The sequence below is a fragment of the Lissotriton vulgaris genome, chromosome 1_2 (assembly GCF_964263255.1).
Source record: "Lissotriton vulgaris chromosome 1_2, aLisVul1.2, whole genome shotgun sequence".
In the NCBI taxonomy this organism is placed as follows: Eukaryota; Metazoa; Chordata; class Amphibia; order Caudata; family Salamandridae; genus Lissotriton; species Lissotriton vulgaris.
In genome coordinates, this window is record NC_141686.1 from 229,215,905 (window position 1) to 229,232,353 (window position 16,449).

At 38.8% G+C, this 16,449-nt stretch overlaps 10 non-coding genes across 10 annotated transcripts; all 10 read right to left on the reverse strand.

The window, feature by feature from the left end:
- Positions 1-948: 948 nt before the first annotated feature.
- TRNAR-UCU (transfer RNA arginine (anticodon UCU)) lies at positions 949-1,039 on the reverse strand. The gene is given in 2 exon segments: positions 949-984; positions 1,003-1,039. It is a non-coding gene; the product is annotated as a tRNA-Arg (tRNA).
- A 1,637-nt stretch (positions 1,040-2,676) lies between these two features.
- TRNAR-UCU (transfer RNA arginine (anticodon UCU)) lies at positions 2,677-2,767 on the reverse strand. The gene is given in 2 exon segments: positions 2,677-2,712; positions 2,731-2,767. It is a non-coding gene; the product is annotated as a tRNA-Arg (tRNA).
- A 1,594-nt stretch (positions 2,768-4,361) lies between these two features.
- Positions 4,362-4,452, reverse strand: TRNAR-UCU (transfer RNA arginine (anticodon UCU)). Its single transcript is given in 2 exon segments — positions 4,362-4,397; positions 4,416-4,452. It is a non-coding gene; the product is annotated as a tRNA-Arg (tRNA).
- A 1,629-nt stretch (positions 4,453-6,081) lies between these two features.
- On the reverse strand, positions 6,082-6,172 carry TRNAR-UCU (transfer RNA arginine (anticodon UCU)). Its single transcript is given in 2 exon segments — positions 6,082-6,117; positions 6,136-6,172. It is a non-coding gene; the product is annotated as a tRNA-Arg (tRNA).
- Positions 6,173-7,766: 1,594 nt separating this feature from the next.
- On the reverse strand, positions 7,767-7,857 carry TRNAR-UCU (transfer RNA arginine (anticodon UCU)). Its single transcript is given in 2 exon segments — positions 7,767-7,802; positions 7,821-7,857. It is a non-coding gene; the product is annotated as a tRNA-Arg (tRNA).
- A 1,637-nt stretch (positions 7,858-9,494) lies between these two features.
- Positions 9,495-9,585, reverse strand: TRNAR-UCU (transfer RNA arginine (anticodon UCU)). Its single transcript is given in 2 exon segments — positions 9,495-9,530; positions 9,549-9,585. It is a non-coding gene; the product is annotated as a tRNA-Arg (tRNA).
- Positions 9,586-11,214: 1,629 nt separating this feature from the next.
- Positions 11,215-11,305, reverse strand: TRNAR-UCU (transfer RNA arginine (anticodon UCU)). Its single transcript is given in 2 exon segments — positions 11,215-11,250; positions 11,269-11,305. It is a non-coding gene; the product is annotated as a tRNA-Arg (tRNA).
- A 1,594-nt stretch (positions 11,306-12,899) lies between these two features.
- TRNAR-UCU (transfer RNA arginine (anticodon UCU)) lies at positions 12,900-12,990 on the reverse strand. Its single transcript is given in 2 exon segments — positions 12,900-12,935; positions 12,954-12,990. It is a non-coding gene; the product is annotated as a tRNA-Arg (tRNA).
- A 1,637-nt stretch (positions 12,991-14,627) lies between these two features.
- On the reverse strand, positions 14,628-14,718 carry TRNAR-UCU (transfer RNA arginine (anticodon UCU)). Its single transcript is given in 2 exon segments — positions 14,628-14,663; positions 14,682-14,718. It is a non-coding gene; the product is annotated as a tRNA-Arg (tRNA).
- A 1,629-nt stretch (positions 14,719-16,347) lies between these two features.
- Positions 16,348-16,438, reverse strand: TRNAR-UCU (transfer RNA arginine (anticodon UCU)). Its single transcript is given in 2 exon segments — positions 16,348-16,383; positions 16,402-16,438. It is a non-coding gene; the product is annotated as a tRNA-Arg (tRNA).
- Between the last annotated feature and the right edge of the window lie 11 nt (positions 16,439-16,449).

Sequence of the window (16,449 nt, forward strand, 5' to 3'; positions counted from 1 at the left end):
AATTAATAAAGGGCCAAATACTATTACTAACTCCTAAATTACATTTTCAGCAGTATCATTGGGAATTTCCTCTTGGGCATAGACTATGCAACATTTTCAAAGCAAACAGTCTCTGTTTAAGTAGACTTTCTTTCACTGCCATTTTGGTAAATGTTTCTGGTGATGGAGAAGCAGGATTGCTGGTTACTGTTTCAATTAGTTATAAAATAGAGGAGGGATAAAATTGACCCAGTTGGTGTTCGAACCCTTAGCGTTTGAATGCTTTTGCTACATTCGCCTAGGACTCCAAGCCGCAATCTATTGCACCAGAGATCCGACCTGATTCAACAAGGTGATCAGAGATTCACAAATAAAAAGATGACCTATAAGTTGTTGACCAACTTTATCAAATTAATCCGACACTAGCTTACATTTTGAACATTGAATTGGATAAAAGATAATCAACATGTCAAACTACATAATACAGTTTGGGTAAGTCTTCTTAACCCTTGTCAAAGAAAGTAGAGCACAGATGGGTATGTAAGGACTCGATCAAGACTTTTTTGAACCATCTGTAATTGGAATTCCCATTCATTGGATCCTGAAAAGAGTATGCAATTGATATACATTTTCTTTAACCAAGCCGCCTGAACAGGGACTTGAACCCTGGGCCCTCAGATTAAAAGTCTGATGCTCTACCGACTGAGCTATCCAGGCTCTGAGGCAGCACCCCACAAAATGACATTATCAACATTAGGAAGTGTCCCAACTATCACTACGTTTTTTAACCCCTTGCGTGCGGGGCGTATTTTCCGCCTGTGCTGACTCCGCCTTGCGCGGGCGGAGTCATGACGGAACGGTTTCGTCATCAGCACGCAAGGGGTTAAGATGGTTGCCGGTATTAGTACTAAATACAGAGAATATAATAATGAGTTGGTACTTGGGATAACAGGATAACAGGGATAAAACTGACTCTGGTGGGATTCGAACCCACAACCTTTGAATATCTATTTTACATTCACCTAGAAGTCCAATGCGCTATCCATTGCGCCACAGAGCCAATCTGCTATAATGAGGTGCAGAGATGTTCTGAAATGAAATAATGAGCTATTAGCTGTTGATCAGCTTTATAAAGTTCATTTGATACTATAACCATGGCTATATTTTGAATATTGAATTGGTGAAATGATATTCACCGTCTCAGACTACATGATACCATTGGTAAATCTACGTACGACTTAAGTTTAGTCAAATGGCACATAATATGTGAGACAGATGTGTATTTCACAACTCCATGAAAGACGTTTTTGCAATTTTAGTAATGGAATATCTTATTCGTCATGCAGGGGTCCACAAAAAGAGCATACAATTAGAGTACTTTTTCTTTAAAGGAAACAACCGCCTGAACAGGGACTTGAACCCTGGACCCTCAGATTAAAAGTCTGATGCTCTACCGACTGAGCTATCCAGGCTCTGCTATACTCTACCTTAAAATCAGCTAAACAAATGTGGACGTACACTGACCTACACTTTGTATATTTATATAATTACATATATTAGCAATCAATATTCTAGAGTTTAATACTGAATTGATATTATAAGCATTTGAAATTTCAGCAGCACACGTAATCCATTATAACTCCGGAAATTTGTACTATCTCATTTTCGGATGACATAGAAATCACGTGTTTAAAATGACACAGTGAAATTAATAAAGGGCCAAATACTATTACTAACTCCTAAATTACATTTTCAGCAGTATCATTGGGAATTTCCTCTTGGGCATAGACTATGCAACATTTTCAAAGCAAACAGTCTCTGTTTAAGTAGACTTTCTTTCACTGCCATTTTGGTAAATGTTTCTGGTGATGGAGAAGCAGGATTGCTGGTTACTGTTTCAATTAGTTATAAAATAGAGGAGGGATAAAATTGACCCAGTTGGTGTTCGAACCCTTAGCGTTTGAATGCTTTTGCTACATTCGCCTAGGACTCCAAGCCGCAATCCATTGCACCAGAGATCCGACCTGATTCAACAAGGTGATCAGAGATTCACAAATAAAAAGATGACCTATAAGTTGTTGACCAACTTTATCAAATTAATCCGACACTAGCTTACATTTTGAACATTGAATTGGATAAAAGATAATCAACATGTCAAACTACATGATACAGTTTGGGTAAGTCTTCTTAACCCTTGTCAAAGAAAGTAGAGCACAGATGGGTATGTAAGGACTCGATCAAGACTTTTTTGAACCATCTGTAATTGGAATTCCCATTCATTGGATCCTGAAAAGAGTATGCAATTGATATACATTTTCTTTAACCAAGCCGCCTGAACAGGGACTTGAACCCTGGGCCCTCAGATTAAAAGTCTGATGCTCTACCGACTGAGCTATCCAGGCTCTGAGGCAGCACCCCACAAAATGACATTATCAACATTAGGAAGTGTCCCAACTATCACTACGTTTTTTAACCCCTTGAGTGCGGGGCGTATTTTCCGCCTGTGCTGACTACGCCTTGCGCGGGCGGAGTCATGACGGAACGGTTTCGTCATCAGCACAGCTCACCCGTAGCTGATGACGGAACCGTTCTGTTATCAGCACGCAAGGGGTTAAGATGGTTGCCGGTATTAGTACTAAATACAGAGAATACAATAATGAATTGGTACTTGGGATAACAGGATAACAGGGATAAAACTGACTCTGGTGGGATTCGAACCCACAACCTTTGAATATCTTTTTTACATTCACCTAGAAGTCCAATGCGCTATCCATTGCGCCACAGAGCCAATCTGCTATAATGAGGTGCAGAGATGTTCTGAAATGAAATAATGAGCTATTAGCTGTTGATCAGCTTTATAAAGTTCATTTGATACTATAACCATGGCTATATTTTGAATATTGAATTGGTGAAATGATATTCACCGTCTCAGACTACATGATACCATTGGTAAATCTACGTACGACTTAAGCTTAGTCAAATGGCACATAATATGTGAGACAGATGTGTATTTCACAACTCCATGAAAGACGTTTTTGCAATTTTAGTAATGGAATATCTTATTCGTCATGCAGGGGTCCACAAAAAGAGCATACAATTAGAGTACTTTTTCTTTAAAGGAAACAACCACCTGAACAGGGACTTGAACCCTGGACCCTCAGATTAAAAGTCTGATGCTCTACCGACTGAGCTATCCAGGCTCTGCTATACTCTACCTTAAAATCAGCTAAACAAATGTGGACGTACACTGACCTACACTTTGTATATTTATATAATTACATATATTAGCAATCAATATTCTAGAGTTTAATAATGAATTGATATTTTAAGCATTTGAAATTTCAGCAGCACACGTAATCCATTATAACTCCGGAAATTTGTACTATCTCATTTTCGGATGACATAGAAATCACGTGTTTAAAATGACACTGTGAAATTAATAAAGGGCCAAATACTATTACTAACTCCTAAATTACATTTTCAGCAGTATCATTGGGAATTTCCTCTTGGGCATAGACTATGCAACATTTTCAAAGCAAACAGTCTCTGTTTAAGTAGACTTTCTTTCACTGCCATTTTGGTAAATGTTTCTGGTGATGGAGAAGCAGGATTGCTGGTTACTGTTTCAATTAGTTATAAAATAGAGGAGGGATAAAATTGACCCAGTTGGTGTTCGAACCCTTAGCGTTTGAATGCTTTTGCTACATTCGCCTAGGACTCCAAGCCGCAATCCATTGCACCAGAGATCCGACCTGATTCAACAAGGTGATCAGAGATTCACAAATAAAAAGATGACCTATAAGTTGTTGACCAACTTTATCAAATTAATCGGACACTAGCTTACATTTTGAACATTGAATTGGATAAAAGATAATCAACATGTCAAACTACATGATACAGTTTGGGTAAGTCTTCTTAACCCTTGTCAAAGAAAGTAGAGCACAGATGGGTATGTAAGGACTCGATCAAGACTTTTTTGAACCATCTGTAATTGGAATTCCCATTCATTGGATCCTGAAAAGAGTATGCAATTGATATACATTTTCTTTAACCAAGCCGCCTGAACAGGGACTTGAACCCTGGGCCCTCAGATTAAAAGTCTGATGCTCTACCGACTGAGCTATCCAGGCTCTGAGGCAGCACCCCACAAAATGACATTATCAACATTAGGAAGTGTCCCAACTATCACTACGTTTTTTAACCCCTTGCGTGCGGGGCGTATTTTCCGCCTGTGCTGACTCCGCCTTGCGCGGGCGGAGTCATGACGGAACGGTTTCGTCATCAGCACGCAAGGGGTTAAGATGGTTGCCGGTATTAGTACTAAATACAGAGAATATAATAATGAGTTGGTACTTGGGATAACAGGATAACAGGGATAAAACTGACTCTGGTGGGATTCGAACCCACAACCTTTGAATATCTATTTTACATTCACCTAGAAGTCCAATGCGCTATCCATTGCGCCACAGAGCCAATCTGCTATAATGAGGTGCAGAGATGTTCTGAAATGAAATAATGAGCTATTAGCTGTTGATCAGCTTTATAAAGTTCATTTGATACTATAACCATGGCTATATTTTGAATATTGAATTGGTGAAATGATATTCACCGTCTCAGACTACATGATACCATTGGTAAATCTACGTACGACTTAAGTTTAGTCAAATGGCACATAATATGTGAGACAGATGTGTATTTCACAACTCCATGAAAGACGTTTTTGCAATTTTAGTAATGGAATATCTTATTCGTCATGCAGGGGTCCACAAAAAGAGCATACAATTAGAGTACTTTTTCTTTAAAGGAAACAACCGCCTGAACAGGGACTTGAACCCTGGACCCTCAGATTAAAAGTCTGATGCTCTACCGACTGAGCTATCCAGGCTCTGCTATACTCTACCTTAAAATCAGCTAAACAAATGTGGACGTACACTGACCTACACTTTGTATATTTATATAATTACATATATTAGCAATCAATATTCTAGAGTTTAATACTGAATTGATATTATAAGCATTTGAAATTTCAGCAGCACACGTAATCCATTATAACTCCGGAAATTTGTACTATCTCATTTTCGGATGACATAGAAATCACGTGTTTAAAATGACACAGTGAAATTAATAAAGGGCCAAATACTATTACTAACTCCTAAATTACATTTTCAGCAGTATCATTGGGAATTTCCTCTTGGGCATAGACTATGCAACATTTTCAAAGCAAACAGTCTCTGTTTAAGTAGACTTTCTTTCACTGCCATTTTGGTAAATGTTTCTGGTGATGGAGAAGCAGGATTGCTGGTTACTGTTTCAATTAGTTATAAAATAGAGGAGGGATAAAATTGACCCAGTTGGTGTTCGAACCCTTAGCGTTTGAATGCTTTTGCTACATTCGCCTAGGACTCCAAGCCGCAATCCATTGCACCAGAGATCCGACCTGATTCAACAAGGTGATCAGAGATTCACAAATAAAAAGATGACCTATAAGTTGTTGACCAACTTTATCAAATTAATCGGACACTAGCTTACATTTTGAACATTGAATTGGATAAAAGATAATCAACATGTCAAACTACATGATACAGTTTGGGTAAGTCTTCTTAACCCTTGTCAAAGAAAGTAGAGCACAGATGGGTATGTAAGGACTCGATCAAGACTTTTTTGAACCATCTGTAATTGGAATTCCCATTCATTGGATCCTGAAAAGAGTATGCAATTGATATACATTTTCTTTAACCAAGCCGCCTGAACAGGGACTTGAACCCTGGGCCCTCAGATTAAAAGTCTGATGCTCTACCGACTGAGCTATCCAGGCTCTGAGGCAGCACCCCACAAAATGACATTATCAACATTAGGAAGTGTCCCAACTATCACTACGTTTTTTAACCCCTTGAGTGCGGGGCGTATTTTCCGCCTGTGCTGACTACGCCTTGCGCGGGCGGAGTCATGACGGAACGGTTTCGTCATCAGCACAGCTCACCCGTAGCTGATGACGGAACCGTTCTGTTATCAGCACGCAAGGGGTTAAGATGGTTGCCGGTATTAGTACTAAATACAGAGAATATAATAATGAATTGGTACTTGGGATAACAGGGATAAATCTGACTCTGGTGGGATTCGAACCCACAACCTTTGAATATCTTTTTTACATTCACCTAGAAGTCCAATGCGCTATCCATTGCGCCACAGAGCCAATCTGCTATAATGAGGTGCAGAGATGTTCTGAAATGAAATAATGAGCTATTAGCTGTTGATCAGCTTTATAAAGTTCATTTGATACTATAACCATGGCTATATTTTGAATATTGAATTGGTGAAATGATATTCACCGTCTCAGACTACATGATACCATTGGTAAATCTACGTACGACTTAAGTTTAGTCAAATGGCACATAATATGTGAGACAGATGTGTATTTCACAACTCCATGAAAGACGTTTTTGCAATTTTAGTAATATAATATCTTATTCGTCATGCAGGGGTCCACAAAAAGAGCATACAATTAGAGTACTTTTTCTTTAAAGGAAACAACCACCTGAACAGGGACTTGAACCCTGGACCCTCAGATTAAAAGTCTGATGCTCTACCGACTGAGCTATCCAGGCTCTGCTATACTCTACCTTAAAATCAGCTAAACAAATGTGGACGTACACTGACCTACACTTTGTATATTTATATAATTACATATATTAGCAATCAATATTCTAGAGTTTAATAATGAATTGATATTTTAAGCATTTGAAATTTCAGCAGCACACGTAATCCATTATAACTCCGGAAATTTGTACTATCTCATTTTCGGATGACATAGAAATCACGTGTTTAAAATGACACTGTGAAATTAATAAAGGGCCAAATACTATTACTAACTCCTAAATTACATTTTCAGCAGTATCATTGGGAATTTCCTCTTGGGCATAGACTATGCAACATTTTCAAAGCAAACAGTCTCTGTTTAAGTAGACTTTCTTTCACTGCCATTTTGGTAAATGTTTCTGGTGATGGAGAAGCAGGATTGCTGGTTACTGTTTCAATTAGTTATAAAATAGAGGAGGGATAAAATTGACCCAGTTGGTGTTCGAACCCTTAGCGTTTGAATGCTTTTGCTACATTCGCCTAGGACTCCAAGCCGCAATCTATTGCACCAGAGATCCGACCTGATTCAACAAGGTGATCAGAGATTCACAAATAAAAAGATGACCTATAAGTTGTTGACCAACTTTATCAAATTAATCCGACACTAGCTTACATTTTGAACATTGAATTGGATAAAAGATAATCAACATGTCAAACTACATAATACAGTTTGGGTAAGTCTTCTTAACCCTTGTCAAAGAAAGTAGAGCACAGATGGGTATGTAAGGACTCGATCAAGACTTTTTTGAACCATCTGTAATTGGAATTCCCATTCATTGGATCCTGAAAAGAGTATGCAATTGATATACATTTTCTTTAACCAAGCCGCCTGAACAGGGACTTGAACCCTGGGCCCTCAGATTAAAAGTCTGATGCTCTACCGACTGAGCTATCCAGGCTCTGAGGCAGCACCCCACAAAATGACATTATCAACATTAGGAAGTGTCCCAACTATCACTACGTTTTTTAACCCCTTGCGTGCGGGGCGTATTTTCCGCCTGTGCTGACTCCGCCTTGCGCGGGCGGAGTCATGACGGAACGGTTTCGTCATCAGCACGCAAGGGGTTAAGATGGTTGCCGGTATTAGTACTAAATACAGAGAATATAATAATGAGTTGGTACTTGGGATAACAGGATAACAGGGATAAAACTGACTCTGGTGGGATTCGAACCCACAACCTTTGAATATCTATTTTACATTCACCTAGAAGTCCAATGCACTATCCATTGCGCCACAGAGCCAATCTGCTATAATGAGGTGCAGAGATGTTCTGAAATGAAATAATGAGCTATTAGCTGTTGATCAGCTTTATAAAGTTCATTTGATACTATAACCATGGCTATATTTTGAATATTGAATTGGTGAAATGATATTCACCGTCTCAGACTACATGATACCATTGGTAAATCTACGTACGACTTAAGTTTAGTCAAATGGCACATAATATGTGAGACAGATGTGTATTTCACAACTCCATGAAAGACGTTTTTGCAATTTTAGTAATGGAATATCTTATTCGTCATGCAGGGGTCCACAAAAAGAGCATACAATTAGAGTACTTTTTCTTTAAAGGAAACAACCGCCTGAACAGGGACTTGAACCCTGGACCCTCAGATTAAAAGTCTGATGCTCTACCGACTGAGCTATCCAGGCTCTGCTATACTCTACCTTAAAATCAGCTAAACAAATGTGGACGTACACTGACCTACACTTTGTATATTTATATAATTACATATATTAGCAATCAATATTCTAGAGTTTAATACTGAATTGATATTATAAGCATTTGAAATTTCAGCAGCACACGTAATCCATTATAACTCCGGAAATTTGTACTATCTCATTTTCGGATGACATAGAAATCACGTGTTTAAAATGACACAGTGAAATTAATAAAGGGCCAAATACTATTACTAACTCCTAAATTACATTTTCAGCAGTATCATTGGGAATTTCCTCTTGGGCATAGACTATGCAACATTTTCAAAGCAAACAGTCTCTGTTTAAGTAGACTTTCTTTCACTGCCATTTTGGTAAATGTTTCTGGTGATGGAGAAGCAGGATTGCTGGTTACTGTTTCAATTAGTTATAAAATAGAGGAGGGATAAAATTGACCCAGTTGGTGTTCGAACCCTTAGCGTTTGAATGCTTTTGCTACATTCGCCTAGGACTCCAAGCCGCAATCCATTGCACCAGAGATCCGACCTGATTCAACAAGGTGATCAGAGATTCACAAATAAAAAGATGACCTATAAGTTGTTGACCAACTTTATCAAATTAATCCGACACTAGCTTACATTTTGAACATTGAATTGGATAAAAGATAATCAACATGTCAAACTACATGATACAGTTTGGGTAAGTCTTCTTAACCCTTGTCAAAGAAAGTAGAGCACAGATGGGTATGTAAGGACTCGATCAAGACTTTTTTGAACCATCTGTAATTGGAATTCCCATTCATTGGATCCTGAAAAGAGTATGCAATTGATATACATTTTCTTTAACCAAGCCGCCTGAACAGGGACTTGAACCCTGGGCCCTCAGATTAAAAGTCTGATGCTCTACCGACTGAGCTATCCAGGCTCTGAGGCAGCACCCCACAAAATGACATTATCAACATTAGGAAGTGTCCCAACTATCACTACGTTTTTTAACCCCTTGAGTGCGGGGCGTATTTTCCGCCTGTGCTGACTACGCCTTGCGCGGGCGGAGTCATGACGGAACGGTTTCGTCATCAGCACAGCTCACCCGTAGCTGATGACGGAACCGTTCTGTTATCAGCACGCAAGGGGTTAAGATGGTTGCCGGTATTAGTACTAAATACAGAGAATACAATAATGAATTGGTACTTGGGATAACAGGATAACAGGGATAAAACTGACTCTGGTGGGATTCGAACCCACAACCTTTGAATATCTTTTTTACATTCACCTAGAAGTCCAATGCGCTATCCATTGCGCCACAGAGCCAATCTGCTATAATGAGGTGCAGAGATGTTCTGAAATGAAATAATGAGCTATTAGCTGTTGATCAGCTTTATAAAGTTCATTTGATACTATAACCATGGCTATATTTTGAATATTGAATTGGTGAAATGATATTCACCGTCTCAGACTACATGATACCATTGGTAAATCTACGTACGACTTAAGCTTAGTCAAATGGCACATAATATGTGAGACAGATGTGTATTTCACAACTCCATGAAAGACGTTTTTGCAATTTTAGTAATGGAATATCTTATTCGTCATGCAGGGGTCCACAAAAAGAGCATACAATTAGAGTACTTTTTCTTTAAAGGAAACAACCACCTGAACAGGGACTTGAACCCTGGACCCTCAGATTAAAAGTCTGATGCTCTACCGACTGAGCTATCCAGGCTCTGCTATACTCTACCTTAAAATCAGCTAAACAAATGTGGACGTACACTGACCTACACTTTGTATATTTATATAATTACATATATTAGCAATCAATATTCTAGAGTTTAATAATGAATTGATATTTTAAGCATTTGAAATTTCAGCAGCACACGTAATCCATTATAACTCCGGAAATTTGTACTATCTCATTTTCGGATGACATAGAAATCACGTGTTTAAAATGACACTGTGAAATTAATAAAGGGCCAAATACTATTACTAACTCCTAAATTACATTTTCAGCAGTATCATTGGGAATTTCCTCTTGGGCATAGACTATGCAACATTTTCAAAGCAAACAGTCTCTGTTTAAGTAGACTTTCTTTCACTGCCATTTTGGTAAATGTTTCTGGTGATGGAGAAGCAGGATTGCTGGTTACTGTTTCAATTAGTTATAAAATAGAGGAGGGATAAAATTGACCCAGTTGGTGTTCGAACCCTTAGCGTTTGAATGCTTTTGCTACATTCGCCTAGGACTCCAAGCCGCAATCCATTGCACCAGAGATCCGACCTGATTCAACAAGGTGATCAGAGATTCACAAATAAAAAGATGACCTATAAGTTGTTGACCAACTTTATCAAATTAATCGGACACTAGCTTACATTTTGAACATTGAATTGGATAAAAGATAATCAACATGTCAAACTACATGATACAGTTTGGGTAAGTCTTCTTAACCCTTGTCAAAGAAAGTAGAGCACAGATGGGTATGTAAGGACTCGATCAAGACTTTTTTGAACCATCTGTAATTGGAATTCCCATTCATTGGATCCTGAAAAGAGTATGCAATTGATATACATTTTCTTTAACCAAGCCGCCTGAACAGGGACTTGAACCCTGGGCCCTCAGATTAAAAGTCTGATGCTCTACCGACTGAGCTATCCAGGCTCTGAGGCAGCACCCCACAAAATGACATTATCAACATTAGGAAGTGTCCCAACTATCACTACGTTTTTTAACCCCTTGAGTGCGGGGCGTATTTTCCGCCTGTGCTGACTACGCCTTGCGCGGGCGGAGTCATGACGGAACGGTTTCGTCATCAGCACAGCTCACCCGTAGCTGATGACGGAACCGTTCTGTTATCAGCACGCAAGGGGTTAAGATGGTTGCCGGTATTAGTACTAAATACAGAGAATATAATAATGAATTGGTACTTGGGATAACAGGGATAAATCTGACTCTGGTGGGATTCGAACCCACAACCTTTGAATATCTTTTTTACATTCACCTAGAAGTCCAATGCGCTATCCATTGCGCCACAGAGCCAATCTGCTATAATGAGGTGCAGAGATGTTCTGAAATGAAATAATGAGCTATTAGCTGTTGATCAGCTTTATAAAGTTCATTTGATACTATAACCATGGCTATATTTTGAATATTGAATTGGTGAAATGATATTCACCGTCTCAGACTACATGATACCATTGGTAAATCTACGTACGACTTAAGTTTAGTCAAATGGCACATAATATGTGAGACAGATGTGTATTTCACAACTCCATGAAAGACGTTTTTGCAATTTTAGTAATATAATATCTTATTCGTCATGCAGGGGTCCACAAAAAGAGCATACAATTAGAGTACTTTTTCTTTAAAGGAAACAACCACCTGAACAGGGACTTGAACCCTGGACCCTCAGATTAAAAGTCTGATGCTCTACCGACTGAGCTATCCAGGCTCTGCTATACTCTACCTTAAAATCAGCTAAACAAATGTGGACGTACACTGACCTACACTTTGTATATTTATATAATTACATATATTAGCAATCAATATTCTAGAGTTTAATAATGAATTGATATTTTAAGCATTTGAAATTTCAGCAGCACACGTAATCCATTATAACTCCGGAAATTTGTACTATCTCATTTTCGGATGACATAGAAATCACGTGTTTAAAATGACACTGTGAAATTAATAAAGGGCCAAATACTATTACTAACTCCTAAATTACATTTTCAGCAGTATCATTGGGAATTTCCTCTTGGGCATAGACTATGCAACATTTTCAAAGCAAACAGTCTCTGTTTAAGTAGACTTTCTTTCACTGCCATTTTGGTAAATGTTTCTGGTGATGGAGAAGCAGGATTGCTGGTTACTGTTTCAATTAGTTATAAAATAGAGGAGGGATAAAATTGACCCAGTTGGTGTTCGAACCCTTAGCGTTTGAATGCTTTTGCTACATTCGCCTAGGACTCCAAGCCGCAATCTATTGCACCAGAGATCCGACCTGATTCAACAAGGTGATCAGAGATTCACAAATAAAAAGATGACCTATAAGTTGTTGACCAACTTTATCAAATTAATCCGACACTAGCTTACATTTTGAACATTGAATTGGATAAAAGATAATCAACATGTCAAACTACATAATACAGTTTGGGTAAGTCTTCTTAACCCTTGTCAAAGAAAGTAGAGCACAGATGGGTATGTAAGGACTCGATCAAGACTTTTTTGAACCATCTGTAATTGGAATTCCCATTCATTGGATCCTGAAAAGAGTATGCAATTGATATACATTTTCTTTAACCAAGCCGCCTGAACAGGGACTTGAACCCTGGGCCCTCAGATTAAAAGTCTGATGCTCTACCGACTGAGCTATCCAGGCTCTGAGGCAGCACCCCACAAAATGACATTATCAACATTAGGAAGTGTCCCAACTATCACTACGTTTTTTAACCCCTTGCGTGCGGGGCGTATTTTCCGCCTGTGCTGACTCCGCCTTGCGCGGGCGGAGTCATGACGGAACGGTTTCGTCATCAGCACGCAAGGGGTTAAGATGGTTGCCGGTATTAGTACTAAATACAGAGAATATAATAATGAGTTGGTACTTGGGATAACAGGATAACAGGGATAAAACTGACTCTGGTGGGATTCGAACCCACAACCTTTGAATATCTATTTTACATTCACCTAGAAGTCCAATGCGCTATCCATTGCGCCACAGAGCCAATCTGCTATAATGAGGTGCAGAGATGTTCTGAAATGAAATAATGAGCTATTAGCTGTTGATCAGCTTTATAAAGTTCATTTGATACTATAACCATGGCTATATTTTGAATATTGAATTGGTGAAATGATATTCACCGTCTCAGACTACATGATACCATTGGTAAATCTACGTACGACTTAAGTTTAGTCAAATGGCACATAATATGTGAGACAGATGTGTATTTCACAACTCCATGAAAGACGTTTTTGCAATTTTAGTAATGGAATATCTTATTCGTCATGCAGGGGTCCACAAAAAGAGCATACAATTAGAGTACTTTTTCTTTAAAGGAAACAACCGCCTGAACAGGGACTTGAACCCTGGACCCTCAGATTAAAAGTCTGATGCTCTACCGACTGAGCTATCCAGGCTCTGCTATACTCTACCTTAAAATCAGCTAAACAAATGTGGACGTACACTGACCTACACTTTGTATATTTATATAATTACATATATTAGCAATCAATATTCTAGAGTTTAATACTGAATTGATATTATAAGCATTTGAAATTTCAGCAGCACACGTAATCCATTATAACTCCGGAAATTTGTACTATCTCATTTTCGGATGACATAGAAATCACGTGTTTAAAATGACACAGTGAAATTAATAAAGGGCCAAATACTATTACTAACTCCTAAATTACATTTTCAGCAGTATCATTGGGAATTTCCTCTTGGGCATAGACTATGCAACATTTTCAAAGCAAACAGTCTCTGTTTAAGTAGACTTTCTTTCACTGCCATTTTGGTAAATGTTTCTGGTGATGGAGAAGCAGGATTGCTGGTTACTGTTTCAATTAGTTATAAAATAGAGGAGGGATAAAATTGACCCAGTTGGTGTTCGAACCCTTAGCGTTTGAATGCTTTTGCTACATTCGCCTAGGACTCCAAGCCGCAATCCATTGCACCAGAGATCCGACCTGATTCAACAAGGTGATCAGAGATTCACAAATAAAAAGATGACCTATAAGTTGTTGACCAACTTTATCAAATTAATCCGACACTAGCTTACATTTTGAACATTGAATTGGATAAAAGATAATCAACATGTCAAACTACATGATACAGTTTGGGTAAGTCTTCTTAACCCTTGTCAAAGAAAGTAGAGCACAGATGGGTATGTAAGGACTCGATCAAGACTTTTTTGAACCATCTGTAATTGGAATTCCCATTCATTGGATCCTGAAAAGAGTATGCAATTGATATACATTTTCTTTAACCAAGCCGCCTGAACAGGGACTTGAACCCTGGGCCCTCAGATTAAAAGTCTGATGCTCTACCGACTGAGCTATCCAGGCTCTGAGGCAGCACCCCACAAAATGACATTATCAACATTAGGAAGTGTCCCAACTATCACTACGTTTTTTAACCCCTTGAGTGCGGGGCGTATTTTCCGCCTGTGCTGACTACGCCTTGCGCGGGCGGAGTCATGACGGAACGGTTTCGTCATCAGCACAGCTCACCCGTAGCTGATGACGGAACCGTTCTGTTATCAGCACGCAAGGGGTTAAGATGGTTGCCGGTATTAGTACTAAATACAGAGAATACAATAATGAATTGGTACTTGGGATAACAGGATAACAGGGATAAAACTGACTCTGGTGGGATTCGAACCCACAACCTTTGAATATCTTTTTTACATTCACCTAGAAGTCCAATGCGCTATCCATTGCGCCACAGAGCCAATCTGCTATAATGAGGTGCAGAGATGTTCTGAAATGAAATAATGAGCTATTAGCTGTTGATCAGCTTTATAAAGTTCATTTGATACTATAACCATGGCTATATTTTGAATATTGAATTGGTGAAATGATATTCACCGTCTCAGACTACATGATACCATTGGTAAATCTACGTACGACTTAAGCTTAGTCAAATGGCACATAATATGTGAGACAGATGTGTATTTCACAACTCCATGAAAGACGTTTTTGCAATTTTAGTAATGGAATATCTTATTCGTCATGCAGGGGTCCACAAAAAGAGCATACAATTAGAGTACTTTTTCTTTAAAGGAAACAACCACCTGAACAGGGACTTGAACCCTGGACCCTCAGATTAAAAGTCTGATGCTCTACCGACTGAGCTATCCAGGCTCTGCTATACTCTACCTTAAAATCAGCTAAACAAATGTGGACGTACACTGACCTACACTTTGTATATTTATATAATTACATATATTAGCAATCAATATTCTAGAGTTTAATAATGAATTGATATTTTAAGCATTTGAAATTTCAGCAGCACACGTAATCCATTATAACTCCGGAAATTTGTACTATCTCATTTTCGGATGACATAGAAATCACGTGTTTAAAATGACACTGTGAAATTAATAAAGGGCCAAATACTATTACTAACTCCTAAATTACATTTTCAGCAGTATCATTGGGAATTTCCTCTTGGGCATAGACTATGCAACATTTTCAAAGCAAACAGTCTCTGTTTAAGTAGACTTTCTTTCACTGCCATTTTGGTAAATGTTTCTGGTGATGGAGAAGCAGGATTGCTGGTTACTGTTTCAATTAGTTATAAAATAGAGGAGGGATAAAATTGACCCAGTTGGTGTTCGAACCCTTAGCGTTTGAATGCTTTTGCTACATTCGCCTAGGACTCCAAGCCGCAATCCATTGCACCAGAGATCCGACCTGATTCAACAAGGTGATCAGAGATTCACAAATAAAAAGATGACCTATAAGTTGTTGACCAACTTTATCAAATTAATCGGACACTAGCTTACATTTTGAACATTGAATTGGATAAAAGATAATCAACATGTCAAACTACATGATACAGTTTGGGTAAGTCTTCTTAACCCTTGTCAAAGAAAGTAGAGCACAGATGGGTATGTAAGGACTCGATCAAGACTTTTTTGAACCATCTGTAATTGGAATTCCCATTCATTGGATCCTGAAAAGAGTATGCAATTGATATACATTTTCTTTAACCAAGCCGCCTGAACAGGGACTTGAACCCTGGGCCCTCAGATTAAAAGTCTGATGCTCTACCGACTGAGCTATCCAGGCTCTGAGGCAGCACCCCACAAAATGACATTATCAACATTAGGAAGTGTCCCAACTATCACTACGTTTTTTAACCCCTTGAGTGCGGGGCGTATTTTCCGCCTGTGCTGACTACGCCTTGCGCGGGCGGAGTCATGACGGAACGGTTTCGTCATCAGCACAGCTCACCCGTAGCTGATGACGGAACCGTTCTGTTATCAGCACGCAAGGGGTTAAGATGGTTGCCGGTATTAGTACTAAATACAGAGAATATAATAATGAATTGGTACTTGGGATAACAGGGATAAATCTGACTCTGGTGGGATTCGAACCCACAACCTTTGAATATCTTTTTTACATTCACCTAGAAGTCCAATGCGCTATCCATTGCGCCACAGAGCCAATCTGCTATA